Source organism: Meleagris gallopavo, chromosome 1, assembly GCF_905368555.1.
Source record: "Meleagris gallopavo chromosome 1, MGAL_WU_HG_1.1, whole genome shotgun sequence".
Classification (NCBI taxonomy): Eukaryota; Metazoa; Chordata; class Aves; order Galliformes; family Phasianidae; genus Meleagris; species Meleagris gallopavo.
This window is the reverse complement of record NC_139404.1, coordinates 72,841,953-72,858,737: the sequence shown is the minus strand read 5'-3', so window position 1 is coordinate 72,858,737 and position 16,785 is coordinate 72,841,953. Positions and strand designations below refer to the sequence as shown.

At 40.4% G+C, this 16,785-nt stretch overlaps 1 long non-coding RNA gene across 3 annotated transcripts in view; it reads right to left on the bottom strand.

Annotated features, from left to right (window-relative positions):
• LOC146545410 (uncharacterized) overlaps positions 1-16,785 on the bottom strand; it is a 155,006-nt gene that overhangs the window by 122,793 nt on the left and 15,428 nt on the right. Inside the window, exon 3 of one of the 3 annotated variants that reach the window (XR_014885921.1) lies at positions 1,653-10,141. The exons of the other annotated variants lie outside the window; for them this stretch is intronic. This is a non-coding gene — a long non-coding RNA (uncharacterized LOC146545410). The remainder of the gene's footprint in view (positions 1-1,652; positions 10,142-16,785) is intronic. 3 annotated transcript variants of the gene reach the window in all.

Below are 16,785 nucleotides of genomic sequence, written 5' to 3'. Positions count from 1 at the left end.
AGAGGAACAGAAGCTGCAGAGGGTAGAAGAAAGAAAGTGGTATAATCTGCAGTTGGCTGGCAGACAGGTAGAGTCAAGCTGAAGGGGGCTGATGGTATCTCACAGGGGATACTCTAACATCACTCAGTTTCACAGTACTGAAGCAAGAATTGAGCAAACCCACACTATCCTTTATTCGTGCAAGCTGGGCCATTCTCCAAGGGGAGTAGAAGTGGGTTTCTTCCCAAACCCTGCCCCATTCCACTATTGGTTCCACCATCACTCATAACCACCAGAACTCAGGGTTTGGAGAACTTCCACAGAGCTTTATCTCCTCCACTCCTTGCAAAGGTGCTGTGCAGGTGCACAGGCACAGTGTTACACTGGCACCTTCAAAGACTTAATCAAGATCACACAACAAGCTTGTGTGAATGCAAAGTACAGACAAAATCTTTCAAGTCTTGAACTAGTAACTAAACTATGGGGCATTTTTTTCCATCGGGATTTTTTTTCAGAAAAACATACCTGAAATACTCCCCATTTGCTTTTGCACAAGAAAGTGAGAAGTACATAATTTTTTCAGCTGGTATGGGACCATCTATGTATAGCACTGATTTATAACATTAGAAATAGTTGCATATTACAGTGAAGATAATTTAGCCAATGCATGAGATTTATCATGACTTCATGATACTTACTCCTCTGTTAAAATTTCAAGCTCCTGAATATATGTGGTGATTCAAGCAACTCATTACTATTTTTTTCAGGTGAATCCTCAGACCTTGTTGACAAGAAAGCTCAAAAATGTAACAGGTGATGAATGATAATTGAAAAATGTGAACAGAACTTGAACTACTTCCTGAATCTAATTTTTCAGCCACTCCTGTAAATACTTGCAGCTTGAACTTTTGGCACTGACAATATTTCTTAAAATTATGCTTTAAAGTGTTGGGTGCAGATTATAGTGTTTCAGAATTTATGGGAATTTACTATCACAAAAACGCAAACACCTTTTCTAAGACTTGTAATTTTGTCAATGGTTTATAATTTTCAAAAAATATTTTTAAAACATTTTCTTTGAAATCTCATGATGTGAGTTGGCCCCATTCTTGGCTTTTTTTTTTTTTTTAAACCACGTGACAATTAATAAGAATAATTTTAAAAGAATATGAAAAAAAATACAAATTGAAAGTGAAGATTATTTCAAAAATGTTAATCTTCTATTTCAACTTCCAAGTAATTCAGCTAGTAGTTTTGGATTTTATTTTCAGAACCTAAAGTCAAATTAATTCAAAGGAGCTCCATAGTAAAAAGAAATTCAGTTTCAGCTGTGAACATGCAGTGCACAGAAAATCGAGTCACTCTGAGGTATCACATTATGAACAGCTGAAAGCAAGGTGCAGAAGTTCACTAGTCCATTTAGCCCATAATGAACTGCTGTACTTACACTGTGTAAAAGGCAGAGGATTGAATATATCCATGCTGTGTTGCTTTTTTACATACATAGTGTCTTCAAACTCAAGCCAGACTTGCCTCTAGCAAGTCTAGCAGGATATCACTTATCTTGGGACACCTTAAAAAAAATTGGAACTTCAGATCTTAAACAGTAAGGTACATCTTAATAGATAATTTTTAATGAAAGTATCTAGATAAATATTTGGAAAAATACTCACGTGACAAGGATGCTTATCATGACAGACAATCACCAGAAGGTGGAAACTCACTCTCTCATCACAGCAGAGTTCAGAAGTGGATGGTAAGATGCAGTGTTGTACAATGACCCTGGAATAACCTTGAGGTTATTGTACCCTGAAGTAACCTACTGAGGAACACATGCTAGGTAGGTATAGGTTGGTGGAAAGAGATATTCCCCCTCCCCCAAAAAAATCTCATTTTCACTACAAAAGTAACTTTGGATTTTCTTGGTTTTATTTAAAAAAAAAAAAAAAGACAACAAACATTAAAACACATTAAAACATTATCCTCTTCACTTTGGTGGAAAAAAACATAAGTTTTCTAGGAACAATCTTTGCAGCCAAACTTCTGCAGAATAGTAAGTTGCTCCGTCAAATACATTTCAGTAAACAATTTTCAGCTTCACATTCAATTATCACACATACTTGTGCACAAAATGACACACATTTTTTTCCATTTCTATCCAGTTGCCTTGTAAAGGTCTAAAGTCTAATATCAACTCCTGTGAATGGGGGAAAAAGCACTGCATCAATTTTGCAGATTTGCAGAGAGATTTTATCAGATTTACTGAAGGAGACACAACAGCAGGGAAGAAAACCCCAAACCCTTGTCATGTGTTTTAGCCATAGAATTATCCTTACTCTTAGAAAAGCAGAAGAGCACTTTTGTGGAAAAAAGTGAGTTGTAAAGGCTGAGTAAAATAAACTCTACCAGCATTTTTCATGGGGAGGTTACTTGTAGGGATATTTAAATGCAAATTTTGGTCCCATTTGTAGTTTGATTTGCTTTAGTAAATAAGCATGTATATGTGTTGAGGTGGGCTTGAATAAAGCTCCATCAGTGAAAGACTCCTTCACAAAACCACTGATGCAGAGAAGACCCAGCTTCTCTCTGCTTGCATTCAACTCCATGCTCATGGCACCTCACTGATAGCATAACTGGGGTTGCTTAGTCTGGAGAAAAGGAGGCTGAGGGGGGACCTTATTGCTCTCTTCCAATATCTGAAAGGTACTTACAGTGAGAGAGAGGCTGGTCTCTTATCACTGGTGACAGGATGAGGAGAAATGGCTTAAGTTGCACCAGGGTAAGTTTAGGTTGGATATCAGGAAAAACTTCTTAATAGAAAGGGTTGTTAAGCACTGGAACAGGCTCCCCAGGAAGGTAGTTGAGTCACCATCCCCGGATATGTTTAAAAACTATTTGGATGTGGTGCTCGGGGACATGATTTAGTGGAGGGTTGTTAGTTAGGGTAGTATGGTTAGGGTGTGGTTGGACTGGATGATCTTTTAAGGTCTTTTCCAACCTGACTGATTCTATGATTCAATAACTGCTAAATTTGTGGAAACAAGTTTTCCATTATGAACTCAATTTTGACTCTTTCTCTAGATGAAAAATAATCAGTATAAACTTTCATTGGCATGATAGTATTCTGGGGTAGAATGTCTTTTTAAGAAATCTGAGGCTGACTGAACAAAGCTTTCAAGATTTTGGGGAAGGGAAGCAGGAGGAGGAGAGGAATGAGAAGGATGTTTACAAAATTGAGGTGATTTTGTATTTTCCTAATTTATGGCTTAGGAAAATACTTTAGCACAAGAATGGAAAAGGAGAACAAGGGACCTTTTTTTTTTCAACAAAGCACAGTGTGTTGAACTCTCCACAGACCAAGTAAGCCCAAAGCAGCCTTTGGCAGGAACAGTGATATAGAATGGAAAACAGCTCTGCAAGAGCTAGAAGAACTTCCACCAGATGAAAGTCACTGAATAATTCAGGTGGAGAGAGTGTTCTGAACATCACTAGTCCAACCCCTTGCTCACAGCAAGGCTAATTTCAAAGCTAGATTAGATCTCACAGGGCTTTGTACAGTCAGCCTTGGGCAATGTTCCAGGGTGGGTAAACCACAGTTTCCCTAGATTCCAGATCCTGTACAGTACTGTTCAGAGGGAACAATTTTTCCAAATAAAAAATCATAAATTTTGTGTTGCAGCGTGTGCATTTTGTCCTTTCTCTGTGCAGTTGCATGAAGAATCTAGCTCCACATTTTCTATAACTCATTTTGCCAGTGGAAGACTGCATCTAGATCGATCTAATTCTTCTCTGGGCTGATCAAACCCAATGTTCTGAGCCTCATCTCATACACCATGTGCTGCAGCCACTTGACCATCGCAGAGGCCCTTTGAAGGACTTGCACTAGTTTGTCAGACATCTTGTTCTTTCTTTCAGAGGGATACGTGCAACAGTGGAACATGTCTTAGTTCCGAAAGAAGAGATAAGCAGTCACATTGCAGGGAAACGATAAGGTGTGATTGCAGCATGGCATAATAGAATTAGAAGCTTGTTAGCTTCAGTGAGAGTAACGAAGTGATTTTATGGGCTTTTCTATCGTCTGTCAACAAAAACTTGGCATGCTGGAGTAGCCCACACTCTTGTTCATGAGCTTATTACTGTATTGACTCAACCCACTTTCAAAGCAAGCCTGATCTGGCTTCAGATGCAATGCACACAGGCGTGCAGGGAGGAAAGAGGGAAAGCAGAAAGGTGGATGCCAGTTCAGTGCCTTGGCCTTATGGTCCAGAAAGGGATCTACAGTATACCCAGAGGCTGCAGAGAAAGGATGCATTTTTGCTCCATGTCAAGTGCAGTCCATTCCCATTTTCTTGCCAGGTCTTCTTTCTACAGCCACACCCAGTTTCCCAGCTACAGAGATAGGTAAATTTCTGGTACACGTAATGGCAAAAAGAGTCTCCTTATTCCAGTAAATCTCCCATTGACTTCAGGGGGACTGTTTTAGCAAGAACATCACATTAAGCTCTGCTAACATAGGCTACTTTTTTTCTTTCTTTCTTTTTTTTGAGCAATGAAAGCAAACTTTGCCCATGCACAGTACCTGAAGTGCCTCCCCAAGGAATTTTCCAAGTGGCAGGCTTTCCATCTCATTCAACGCTATCATGGTCAAATGTACTTGCAGAGGATGAGCTTGTAAAAGGCAATCAGGGCAGCAATCAGGTAATCGTACAACTCTGAGAACTGGGTGTTCTGCACAGAGACATGGACTGTGGTTTCTGAAGGCAAAGTAACGTATGACAACAGCCCAGTGATATCACAGTTATCTGCAATGTACAAAAGGAAAGTGCCTTTCATTCAGCCTGGGGAGAGTCTTGAGCATTAGAGGTGGCTGAATTGTTTAGTTTCATGGACAACAGTTGAGCCTTCTTGACTGAATTGGTTTCTTGGGTCATTGTTACAGAGGACAGCTGAAATTATAACTACCTCTAGGGGAGCTGTCTGGTCCTGGATCTTAGGAAAACAAATTGCTTAATGTTTTTTTAGTAGCCCTGTTTTTCCTACATAAGACAAACTGTAAGCTCTAATTGTAGCTGACAATTAGAGACAACTAGGGGGTTGATAACTTCTGGTAAGATTTCTCTTCTTTTCTTAAATAATTCAAGTAAAAGGTATTAACACAAGTTTTTGCTTGGAAATTAAAGTTTGTCTGGTATGCAGTAAAGATAATCCTTGAAATACTGAATTAGTATATGACAAATTTTGTCTTTCATGTATCTTTTTCCAACACCCCAGCACTTTTGCAGTGAAATCTCCTCCACAAGAGTTATTCCAAATCTTGATACTGTTTCACAGTGTCTCCTAAAATAATAATAATTATTATTATTATTAATAATAATAAAAACACTTGTCAGGGAAATATTTTTTCATTTTCTCCGAAAATAAGATACTCACACACCTTAAAAACTACAGCATCCAGAACTGCAGAAGAAGAAAGAAAGCAATCTAAGTCCAGTTGCAGAATAAATACTTAAAATGCTGAGGCAAATGATGACAGAAGTTAGAAATTCCTACTGTTGAAAATAAGGAATTTCCAGATCAACAGCAGAGCGTGTATCATTTTCTTCTATCTCTAGAACATCCATTAGCAGTAGGCTTTTAAGTACACAATGTTATTTGAGGTAGAAAAATCTCTTTTAGCACTTTATAATAGCTTTCTGACATACACTAGTCATAATGTTTTTTTCTCTGTCTGAGGTTTATCCTGTCAGAGATTCAATAAATAAGGAAAATTAGCTTTCCAAGAAATAGTCATCTAAAAGCTCTCTAACCTTTGAAAGACTTTTCTAATTTTTTTTTAAAAAGTTTATTTTTAATAAACAGAAACCTTACTGGCATAACCTTAAAGATGTATCAGCACATATATAAAACAAATCCATATATTGTTGCATGTCTTTAATATCCACAGGTAATGAGGCATCAGCAGTGCCAGACACCACTCATTCTCACACATGAGAATTTTCATATGAGAGAAGGAGGTTGAGATAATCTCACTATCACCAAATCATTGTAAAACAGCAGAGCTTCTGGGAACTTTAATTCTCTTCTAAATTATGGACTGAGAACATTAAAATTATGTTGAGCATAAAGGCAGAGCTGTAACTTGACAGGCTTGCATAAAAAGAGGAGTTTTTATTAAATTATTGACTGAATTTCTGCAGCCACTTTAAAGTTTGATAATACTGGGGAGATTTGCATCCTTCAAATATTTCCATTTCACCTCATAAATACAGCTGAGATTCCAGTCCAAAAAACTTGTAGTTATTTATCTATTACTGCTCATCAATTCAGAACTGAACCTATTTATATGGGTACCTCATTTACACACCTCAAATACATTTTCTTTCTCATTTTATAAAGCTGAGTTTTCTTTACCAAATAAGCCTTAACTGAACAATAAGCAATATCCACTTATGACCAGAATATACCCTTTGCATAAAGGCATGTTTTGTGTTCATTTATTCACATTGCTACTTAAACTAGAAAAGTATGTGATAAACAAAGAACCAAAGCTTTTGCTGACCAAATGTTAATTTGTAATATTGAGACGCAATTGTTAGACACAATAGTGTCTAACACTATTTTTACCTCTCTGTTGAATAGAAAATATGAGTATTTGTACAATTAATGTGGTAAAAATACTTTTATCAGCATCCACTAAAGAATATTTTAGCAATGATAAAGCAGGACTAGGCAAAAAGGGTGGGTGACTTCAATCTCAACATTACATTGCATACTCTAGAAGGATGTTTACACTGCTGGAATGAAAACAATCCATAAGCAAGCTTTTAACTTAAAATAAGTAATATAAATATTTATCAGACTGGTGTTTTAAGGCCTATATTACTAAACTATTTATGTATAACATTGGGAATGACAGCTATTGTTAAAATTGAAATGCTTTCATAGCAGAAAATTAACTGGGATCCATTTAGCACAGAACTTTGCCTCAGTGCATAAACTCTTAACTGGGCATAGAAAACTCAAGTCAGAAGTTTTAGACAGACCTTATCTTGGGAATGTGTTCTGTCTTACTTGATTTCTTCTGCAGATCCCACTTAGAAGATTATCTGCATCCCTCTCTCATTTTTAATGCAGATCCTAGGAGATGAATTTGAGATATTCCACAGTACACAAGCATCTGAATAAGTTTTAAGCTTGTGAATGCTACTACTGATTCCAGTGCAAGCAGTTACACACTTGAACTAAGTGCCCTTAGCCAATGAGAAGCACTCAAACTCTTGCAATATCAAGCTTTTGTGCTTCAGTCAATAATCCTCAGATCACCATTTCTCACTGTAAGAAAGAGATTCCCTTGCTTTTCTATACCACTTTGATAGGCATCCCTCTGCAACCTTCAGAATTAATTTTTTAATCAATCTGCCAAGCACTCTGTTGAGATGGACAACGGTAGAGCATGACAACTCTTGGGAAAAAAAAAAAAAGAAAAAAAAATACCCACAAAAGATACAAAGAAGTACACCTTCAAGTCATCAACTTGCATTTTTGCATACAACACTTTCTCCTACCTTCTCCTTTCACAGTACAAACACGACACAACACATCTCCCACAACCTACTGTGAGTACTAGAGCCATGCTTAGAAAGCCAGTAGTGCTCAGTACCTCACTTAGTGAAGCCTCAACTCTCTCACTTTGGAGCACCATTCGTTCCTTCCTATTCTATCTTTCTAGCTGTCCCAAAAGCAGTCCTTTATGCCCTGCATAGGGCTGCTACTGCCATCCCCACACCTATGACACAGATCTAGCACCAAAGCTTATGAAGATAAACCTCCTTGGATCCACCTGACTCCTTCCAAAACCCCAGCAGTTCTATTTCCAGGAGAATTATGCACAGAATATGGGCAGAGCAGCCAGTAGGATTCATCCACTTCAGTACTGTGCAATAAACAACTCAGCTGAGACATGTGTATGCCTATTCTGGGACTACATATGCTGCATTATCTTATCATGTAAACTCTGCCTCGTTCAACATGGAAGCTTTTGTTAGGCTGTTTTTTTTTTTCCCTCTGACTTTGTTACAGCTGGTGCAGGAATGTGTCATACTCAGAAATGCTAGTTTTGAAAACAGGTATGTTTGAAGAAAATACATTAAAGGGAGAAAAATAATGTTGTCAGAAGGCCAGAAATAAAAATGAATAATATGGACAATGACATAAAAAGATGGCAGGAAAGATGCAGTATATTCCTTATGAAAGAAGAGAGGAGAATTCATCCAATTTCTCCAAAATTTCAAGTCTAAACTGCATGATGTCATAAGCCTGATTACCTCCACTCAGACTTACATAACAATTTCTGACTTTTAACCATTCAAGAATAAGAACTGCATACAGTTGGATGTAGATAAAAGAGTCTTGCGCTGAAGAATACACATCTAAGAAACTCCACAACAGCGATTCTACACCAGTAGATCCACCAGCATTTGCAGAAAAGTATTGTTGTTGAAATCCAAGATTTAATAGTTAAATAGGAGTATACCTATGGATAACCCAATAGCAAGATCTGTGTGTGCTCAGACATATCAATAACATGAAGGTGATGTTTCTTAGTTATGCCATAGTTAATGGCTGGAAATGCAAGAAAATCTAATTTCAGTTTAAAAATATATGTTAAATCAGGAGACGGCATTCAGATCTCTAGTCTTTTTTACAGACTATATATATATTATAAATTAATATACATTCATATATTTATGTATGAAAAAACAGTGGATTTTTAAATAAAAAAGAATTCACACAGTGTCTTATTTCAAAGACTTTATACGAGAGTATTAAGAGAAGAAAAATCTTAAAAAAAAAGTCCAAACTGCAAAGCAAATGTCAGGGGACATTAAAACTAAACTTACACATAATTTTATACCAATTGGCCACAGATATTAACTGAATACACTGCATTTTAAAACTATTTAATGGCATCATTCTACCTTTGAAGTAATTTCAAGGTACTGATTTAATGTACTAAAACAGAAGGAATTACATTTGTCCACAGAAAAGCTTTTCCAGGTGGCATCTCAGATATCATGTCTGATAGCTAAGGGCGTTCAAACTTTCAGCAGGCTTTTAGGACACTTCCTGTATTTGAATACCGTGATGTCCAATAAATACTTTGCTCATTTACCACAGCTGCCCCACATGAGCATCTCATGATGGCTAACGAAGTACAAGGTCATGCATGAGTATTTCCACACTAGGTAACCTTTACAGAAGGCACTGTGTTGCAGGTCTCCTTAAGATCTTTTCTGTGTTAAGCTTATATTAGTATTTTCCCCCCAAAAGGAAAAAAAAAAAAAGCCAGAAGAAGTGGCACTGTATGAATGCACGCTATAGCACAAGGACAGCACATCTATACATCATTGTGCTTGAGTTTATGGAACAGCATATCATCTGGACTTCATACTCCATGAGTAGGAGTAGGGGAATAGGGCCCCACAATACTTGTGCAACATGCCTGCTATAAGATTGAGCATGTTGCTAATATGTAGAAATGAATATATATTTTTTTCCTTCACTTTTATTATCTTTCTTTCTGGGAGGGGATGTGTGAAAATTTTAGAACACAGCACTGCGTAAGTTTCTGAAGATCTGCTTCACTTCTTTGTCTCATACTTTTTTCAAATATGCTTTCTCCTTCTGACTTCGCTGACTGTTAGACTTCTCTTCCATCACAGATCTGGCAAGAGTTCCTACTGGAGATTCCCTATCTCACTTTATGCGGAGATGCTTTCTCAAGAACATCCTGTTGCAAAGGATCTGCATTTCAGTCATGACATACTGGATTAAAAATAGACTTCACCAGAAATTATTTATTTCTTAGTTGTTATAGTAGAAAATGCTAGTAAGGAATAACAGGGTGAAAGGTTTTTTACTCCACAAGAACACTTTGGACAACTTTTGAAATCAGTTTGAGAATTCTTCAAATTCACACGTTCACACACACTTCTCGGGTTTTTTCCAGACTAAGACTTGAAGAAGCACCTTCAGAAGTATGATTAGTTTTGTAGTTTAATCCAGCAGCAGCTCAGCATCACACAGCCATTTGTTCACTACACCGATCCCCAAGAAGGATAAGGGAGAGAAGTAAAATAGACCTTGTGGGTTGAGATACAAACTAAGACAGAAAAGGAAAATAGGAACAAAAATGTGATGAATATATAAATATATATATGTATGCACAACGCTATTACCACTTGCCAACAAATGCCCCGCTAACAACAAAACCATTTGCTGACTGGCACTCTGCTAGCAACACAACATCTTACCACCACCTACCAACTAATACCCAGGCAATCCCCCAGCAGAAGCCCAAATGCCCAGCCAACTCCCCTGAGTTTTAAAGCCTTCCACATAGTGTCAGATGGAATGGAATAATCCCTTGCCAGATCCAGGCCACCCTTCCTGGCTCCACCTCAACCCCTGCTGCTCAGCTTTTTCAGGCGCACTACAGAGACTTTACCTCTTTCTGCAGTGTGTAAGAGGTTTGATTGGGCAGAACCAGCTAGACTAGCAGAACCCCAAATATTGACTTAGTGGCTTTTGCTAGATGTGCATCGCAATGTTTGAACGGCCCAAGACTCATTGCTCTCACTATAGTCTTTAACAGCCCATTGTATCATTCAATTTTTCCAGCAGCTCATGTATGACAGGACATGATATATCCACTCACTGGCCCAGGTGCTTATCAGTTTGTTTTGGAAATGAGTCCCATTACCTGAATCATTTTTTTCTCTGGCCACATTGCCACAAGACTTGCTTTTCAAGGCTCAGGATAGTATTTTGGGTGGTAGCATGTGTATGCAAACTGCTGAATCACGGCCTGAACCTCTGATTGACAACATGAGGCAAGCAATAAGTCAGCCACAGGAGCACAGGTGAAAGCAATTCAGCTGTGCTGCAGGAAGGGGTGGAGCCTGGCTCCACCTTTCCTAGATCCCATTAAGTGCTGACTGCCACTGAGGAAGGATCTCTTCCTGGAGATCACTCCTTGTGGAGCTTATTGTGAGCCTATTACATTGGTAAGCATTATTCATTTATTATATTTTCACTGTGATAATCCTATTTAGCCTAACCTCTGTACACTTATTAATTGTAAGCATGTTTCCAACCATGTGGTGGTTCCTTCCACCATTGAAAGCTCATGACACTTACCATGCTGCATTTGTGGGAGAGTGATATAATCAAGTTGTCAGGCCTCCCCGTACTTATATTTCAGCCATTGTCCTCCACTCCGAAGAGCCTTCATCCACCTTGCTTGCTTAACTGCAGCACATTTCACATTAACCTGCGATAACCTGTGCAATAGAGTTCATAGCTAAGACCACCCCTTGATCCCAAGTCCGTCTGTATGTTGCGTCTCTTCCTTGATGTCCTGAGGGACTATCACCTTGATGGGCCCACAACATTAGAAATAAATCACCCTTATGTTGCCAGTTCAGATCTACCAGAGCAATGTCAACCCTGGCAGCCCAATCTACCTGCTGCTTGTTCTGATGTTCTTTAGTGGCACAGCTTTTAGTTATGTGAGCATCTACATGACATGCTTTTATAGTAGTGTTCTCTTCCAGGGTTACAATATCTTTGCACAATTCAGTGACCCTGATGGGATGGCCTTCACACTGCCAGTTGTTCTATTTCCATTGCTGCAACCACTTCCCACATTTGCCACAATCCATGAATCAGTATAGAGTCCTGGCCAATTACTTCATTCAACAATATCTAGAAGCCAGCTGGAAGGTCTTCTGCGAATTGGCTTGATTCAACTTCTCACACAACAAGTTATAAAAAGTGCTGAAGAAGGTTCTCTACAGCAGCCTTCCATCTCTGATGCTTTCCCAAAGTACAACAGGACCCATCAGTGAACAAAACATGTTGCTTTCCATTATCTAGTAGTTTACCATACAACTCTTCTCACAAGCTCTTCTGCATGTGTCAACTCCGTCTGATGATATTCCAAAATCTTTGCCTTTAATCCAGTTCATGATCACTACCAAGATTCTTGGGTGACTGTTGTATGATCAGTGTGACCCAATTACTCCACATACCATCAGCTCCACAACACGTAGAGAGGACCCCTTCCTTGAACATTCAGCCCAGCACAGTTGGAGTGCCAAGGGGAGCTGTGCTTAAGTACAAACCACTTTTGAAGCAGCTTGAATGCCTTCATACACTGCCAATCTCTCTTTTTTCATTTGGAGCATCATGGACCTTGGATACTCTGGATCTTACATCTTGTCCTGCCCTGGCTGGCGTAGGGGCTACTGAACGAACTATCTCTTGTTTAGTTTGTTCAAAAGCTTGTTGCTGCACAGACTCCCATGTAAAATCATCCTTCTTCTGATTTACTTGATGAAGAAGGTTGACAATCAGACTAATCTGGAATATGCATTCTCCAGAAATCCACATCACCTAAGAAAGCTTGTTTCCTTTTTGCTAACTGGTATCGTCATAGCAGTTATTCTGCTCATCACATCCATAAGGAACTGACAACATTCATCTTGTCACATTATTCCTAAGAACTGGATTTCCTGTTCAGATCACACGACCTTACTTTTTTTTTTTTAAATGGCAAAAATGGCTTTCAGAAGGATTTTGGATTATTTTCTTCCCTTTCTCAAAAGCTACTTCTGCTGTATTGCCCCACACAGTGATGCTATCAATGTACTGCAAATGTTCAGAAGCTTTCTCCTCCTTTACCCTGCTTCAGTGCTGCCTGGATCAGTCCATGGCAAATGGTAGGGCTTTGTTTCCACCTATGGGGCAGCAGATTCCAATTGGACTGAATATCCCGCCACATAAAAACAAACTGTGGCCTCCACTCCATGACCAAAGGGGTTGAAGAAAAAGGATTGGTGGTATCATTTGTGACATGACATTTATTTACCTCTGACTTCATATTGAAGTTTGAGCATATCTGGCATGGAAGCAGTCAGTAGCGGCGTGACTTAATCTAGCAAGTTTCCAGATGACACCAAGCTGAGTGGTGCAGTTGGTTGATATGACAGAATGAAGGGATGCCATTCAGAGGAACCTGGGCAGACTCAGAAAGTGGGCATACAAGATGCTAATGAAGTTCAGCAAGGCCAAGTGCAAGGTACTGGTCTTGGGTTGTTGCAATCCTACATATATGTACAGACTGCAAGAAGAATTCCTTGAGAACAGCCCTGCAGAAAATGACTTGAGACTCCTGTTGGATAAAAAACTTCATCAAAGCTAGCCGCGTGCAATTGCAGCCTGGAAAGCCAATGGTATCCTGAGCTGCATCAAAAGAAGGGCAACCAAGTGAGCAAGGGAAGTGAAAGAATCCCTCTATTCTGTCCTTGTGAGGTCCCACCTGGAGCACTGACTCCAGGAAAGATGTCCTCCAGAAGAGGACCACAAAGATTAAGAGAGGGCTGGAGCACCTTTCCTATGTAGACAGACTGAGGAAGCTTAGAATCATAGAATCATCGAAATTGGAAAAGACCTCCAAGATCATCCAGTCCAACTGTCTACATATCACCAATATTTCCCACTACACCATGTCACTCATTACAACATCTAAACATTTCTAGAACACCTCTGGATCAATGACTCCATCACCTCCCTAGGCAGTGCATTCCAGTGCCTGACTGCTCTCTCAGAGTAGAATTATTTCCTAACATCCAACCTGAATCTCCCGACACAACTTGAAGCCATTCCCTCTAGACCTATTGCTAGTTACTACTTAGAAAGAAGAGATCGACCCCCATCTCACCAAAACCTCCCTTAATGTAATTGTAGAGAGCTATAATGTCACCCCAGAGACTCCTCCAGACTAAACAATCTCAACTTGCTCAGCAAAGGTGACTCCTCATAAGACTTGTGCTCTGGACCCCTCACCAACTTTGTTGCCTGTCTCTGAACAGGCTCCAGGGCCTCAGTATCCTTTCTGAATTGAGAGGCCCAAAACTTATCACACTACTCAAGTGCAGCCTCACTAGGGCTAAGCAGAGAGATGACTTCCCTACTCCTGCCAGCAACACTACTGATACAAGCCAGAATGCCATTGGCCACCTTGGGCATACTGCTGGCTCATGGTTAGCCAAATGACAACTGATGCTTCCAGGTCTATTTCTTCTACCTAGTCTTCCAGCCACTCTGTCCCAATCCTGTGTTGCCTGGGGTTATTGTGGCAAACATGCCAGACCCAGTATTTGGTCTTCTTGAACTTCATCCTTCTGTCTTCAGCCCAGCTATCCAGCCTGTTCAGATTCCTCTGCTGGGGTTTTCTACTCCCAGGCAGATTGACACTTCCTGCCAACTTGATGTCATCTGCAAACTTACTGAGGGTGCATTTAATCCAAGTCATCAATAAAGATATTGAACAGGACAGGCTCCAATACCAATTCCTGGGGAACACCAGAAAGCAGCTTGGCAATCAGCTCTACCATCTCCCTCAGCACCCTCATCTGGATCGCATCTAACCCCATGGACTTGTGACAGTCCAGGTGGAGTAATAGACCTGTTTCCACCTGAACCATGTGAGTTTTATTCTGCTTCCCATCCAAAACTTCCAGGTCACAGGTAGAGTACCCTGAGGATAGTCAGTGTGACTTTTAAAGATAGACGTAAAGAAGGCATTGAGAACCTCAGCCTTTTCCTTATTCCCTCTAGTCAAGTTACCTGCCACAACCAGTAAAGATGGAGAAGGATGGAGATTGCCCTTAGCCCTTTCTCTTACTGTTAATGTTTGTAAATTTTTTTGTTCTCTTTTACCCCAGCAGTCAAGTTGAGTTCAAGCTGGGTTTTTGCCTTTCTGATTTTCTCCCTGCACATCCTAACAACTTCTTTGTACTCTCCCTGAGTTGCTGATCCCTTCTCCCACAGGAGGTAGATTCTCTTTTTCTCCTGAGTTACTTTGTGGTCATCCTGTCCAAGACAGCTCCTGACCTTCAAGTCTTCCTCCTGTCCTTCTCTGTTCATGAAAAGCAGGTCTAGTAGAGAAAATTACCTGGTAGACTCTCTTACCAGTTGCATCAGAGAGAGATCTTCCACACACTACAAATCTCCTAGACTGTTTCTTCTGTGCTGTGTTGAATTTCCAGCATATATATCAGGGAAGTTGAAGTCCCCCGTGAGAACAAGGGCTGGCAACTGCACAACTTCTGCCAGCTGTTCGTAAAACCTCTCATCTGTCTCTTCATCCTGGTTAGACAGTCTGTAACAGGCCCCCACTAATATGTCCACCTTGTTGGCCCTCCCCCTGGATCCTTACCCAGAGATTCAGGCTTGCCATTCCCAGCCCAGAGCTCAACTACATCAAAACACTCTCTAAATAGAGAGCCACACCATCACTTTTCCTTCCTTACCTATCCCTTCTGAAGAGCTGATAGCCATCCACTGCAACACTTCAGCTGTAGGAGCGATCCCACCATGTTTCTGTAATGGCAACTAAGTCATAGTTGCACAATGGCTTCCAGCTCCTGCTGTTTATTGCCCATGCTGTGTGCATTGGTGTAGATACACTTCAAATGAGCCCCTTGCCTCACCCCCAGTGCTGTCATCATTCCCCTAGGCTCATCTCTACTGAGCCTGGTTTTATTCCCTTCATACCTAGTTTAAAGTCTTCTCAACAAGCCCTGCCAGCTCCTGGACTAGGATTCATTTCCTCCTTCGAGACTGGTGAGACCCATCAGCAAACATCAGGCCAGGCAGTGAGTAAACCACCCCCAAGGTCAAAAACAACAAAATTCTTGCAATTGTACTAGCCTCTCAGCCATGAATTTATGAGATGGGTTTTCCCTCTCCTCTCAGTATCCTTCCCTGCCACTAGAGGAAAACACAACTTGTACACCTGCTCCGTCCATTCACTGCCCAGTTCTGTGAAGTCCTTTTTGATAGTTCTCAAAATTTTTTCCAGCAACTTCACTGCTGCTGACCTGAACTACCAATAAAGGATAATAATCAGAGGGGAGAATCAGACTGAGAAGTTTCCTAGAAACATCCCTGACCTGGGTCCAAGGGAGGCAGCACACCTCCCTACAGATAAGGATGGGCCTTCCATTCTTCTCAGAAGGGAGTTGCCTATGACAATCACCTTTCTTTCTTTGTGGAGGCAATCTTAACATGTGGAGTTGAATACCTCACTCCAGACAGCCTAGTTTATGGACATCCCACTGCATCCTCCTCACTCACCTTTCCTATAAGTTCCAGACCCTCAAGCCTATTTTCATAATGAAAGGGCACCTAGGGAACCAAGGTAGGTTGGGATGGGGGTTGCCTGTGACACCAAGCTGGGACTTGTTTCCACTTCTCTTCTCTTAAAATCCTTCCTTCTGCCCAATGATGGCAGAGCAGGGGATCCACCACTGTTTGGGGGTATCACCCTGGCATTTTCCTCAATTTCAGCAGTTACTCCACCAATTTATCTCCTGCTCATACTCTTTCATGCTCAATCTCTCCACCTTCTTCTTGAGCTCCACCACCATACTGAGCAAATCACCCACCTGCTCACACCTCATACAAATGGAATCCCTGCTGCTATTCACCAGCAGCAACAGACTCAAGCACTCCTCACAGCCAGAGACTCGAACTACCAATTTTTAGGTGAACACACTGTCTGAGTTGTCACATTATTTCCTGCCAGAGCTTCCTACCTAATGGAGACCATGGCTAGATTTGTTGTCAGGGAGGCAACTGATAGGCAAGCTGATCTTCTGAGTGATCAGAGGAACTGCTCTTCTGCCTACCCTGTGCAAATTGCCCACACAAACTACCACACCTCATCTTATTCGACAC